Raw genomic sequence first — 2,361 nt, forward strand, 5'->3', positions numbered from 1 at the left:
AGAAGCCGAGAGATCATTCCCGGACAGATAAAAAGACTGTTGGGAAGCGCTACAAAGGGAGAGAGGGCCAACACTTGTGAAAGCAAGAATATTCATCCGAACAACGTTGAAGTGAAAAAGACAGTGTAAAAGGCCATAGGAAGCAAGACATATCTACCGGGCTTCTTATCTCTACATTCCATTGCTATTCTGTATTCTGCATTTTATTTATAGAAAATGGAAATCTCATTTCAACTTATGTTCAATCTCTCCATACTTCGCATGAGTAGCTAAATTTCCGAATGGGTTGAGAAGTACTTAGCTAGCATGACCTAAGGTTTACACTTTATGCGATCATCTTGTCTTTATATATGCGTCATTCACCCTTTAGAGATACTTGAGAGAGTAGTTTAAAGAAAGAATCTAGACTTGAGAGAGTCAGATTAGAATTTAGGCTTGAGAGAGTCAGATTAGAACCGTACAAGCAAGAGATAGAAACTTAGACATAAGTTCTATTGCTATTAACGTATCGTATGCACCCTAGAAATAGGATATGACAGTATGCGGTCACTTTGTGCATGTGTACATCATTCATCATCGCATAGACAATAATAGAGGCTTAGACATAAGTCCTATCAACATTTTCGTATACATCGCATGCGTCCTAGAAATAAGAGTTATGGCATTTGCATTCAAAGATGACATGTTGTTGTTTGTGTGTAGCATGATCGTATAACTTGTATGCAATCTTAGGAAGTGTTAGCTAAACCCTTCCTCAACTCGTTCATCACATACTCATTGTAATTTTCGATTTCATTAACTCTTTTTTCGAACTCCGTCGCATAGGAAATATTCTTAAACAAAACACCATCCAACTTATTTGTTTCCACCACCGCAAGGGAATCAAATTTACTGTCGCATATTTACTCAATAGTCCCTATGTTCGACCCTGGACTTACCAGGAAACCTAGTGAGGCTTATATTTGGGTCTTATTAGGAATTGCATGTGCAACACATAACACATTACCGCAAACTCACAACATAATCGCATCACATTTACAACGCATCAGATAGACCAACGCATAATAGAATATGGGCCTTGCTTGTAGAGAAACGGTTCATCCCAAAAGTAGAACTTGCAATCATGCACAAGCCATTTCCTTTGCTAGGCGTTGAAGTCTTCTCGGAACTATTTTGTGGTTAGGTAATTGACAATGTCAGCGTACCATGACTCTTTATCTTTAACTTTGAACAGATGTTCATCAAGATATGCATCTTTAATTTTAGCTTGGCCCAATTACGTTTCCTTATTCTCAAATCTTGATAGGCGGTCGACCACCTGGCATTCAGTACCTTTTCTATCTTTGATTTTTAGATCAAATTCTTGTAGCAGCAATACCTAGCGAATGAGCCTGGGTTTCACGTCCTTTTTGTTCATCAAGAACTTTCTAGTGGAGTGATCAGTGTAAATGGTTGTTGATGCACCAACCAAGTAAGCTTTAAGTTTCTCAATAGCAAACACTACCGCTAGCATTTCCTTTTCAATGGTTATGTAACGTTCTTGGAATTCTATAAGTGTCTTTGACACGTATGAAATCGGATGTATTAGGTTTCCCTTCTTTTGGCCCAACATAGCTCCAACTGCCACGTTGCTTGCATCACACATTAGAATGAAGGGTTGCATTCAGTCCGGAGCTATTAATACCGACGTTGTGGTTAACACATACCTTAAGGTTTCAATGCTTGGTGGAAGTCTTCATTGAATATGTAAGCTTGTTCAACTCTAGTAATGCGCTCAGTGGATGCATAATTTGGGAAAATCCTTTTATAAATCTTCTGTAGAAGCCTGTATGGCTAGAAAGCTCCTCAAGGCCTTGATGTTCACAGGCACGGGCGATTTTGCAATGACATCAATTGTAGCTTCATCCACTTTCAATCCTGCTTTGGACACCTAATGTCCAAGAACAACGCCTTCTATCGCCATGAAATGACATTTTCCCCAATTAAGTACCAATTTGGTTTCTTCACATCTAGCGAGGACTACTTCTAAGTTGTTGAGGCAGAACTGGTAGGAATCTCCAAAAACTGAAAAGTCATCCATAAAAAATTCAACATAATGTTCAAGAAATTAGAAAATATAGCCATCATGCGTCTCTGAAACATTCCACGTGCGTTGCATAGCCTAAAGAGCTTGCGTCGGAATGCAAATGTTCCAAAGGGGCATGTAAAAGTAGTTTTCTCTTGGTCTTCAATGGTGATTAAGATTTTATTGTAGCTAGAATACCCATCCAAGAAGTAATAAAACTCTTTTCCAGCTAATCTATCGAGCATCTGATCAATGAAGGAAAGTGGGAAGTGGTCTTTCTTTGTCGACGTGTACAG

The sequence above is a fragment of the Benincasa hispida genome, chromosome 10 (assembly GCF_009727055.1).
Source record: "Benincasa hispida cultivar B227 chromosome 10, ASM972705v1, whole genome shotgun sequence".
In the NCBI taxonomy this organism is placed as follows: Eukaryota; Viridiplantae; Streptophyta; class Magnoliopsida; order Cucurbitales; family Cucurbitaceae; genus Benincasa; species Benincasa hispida.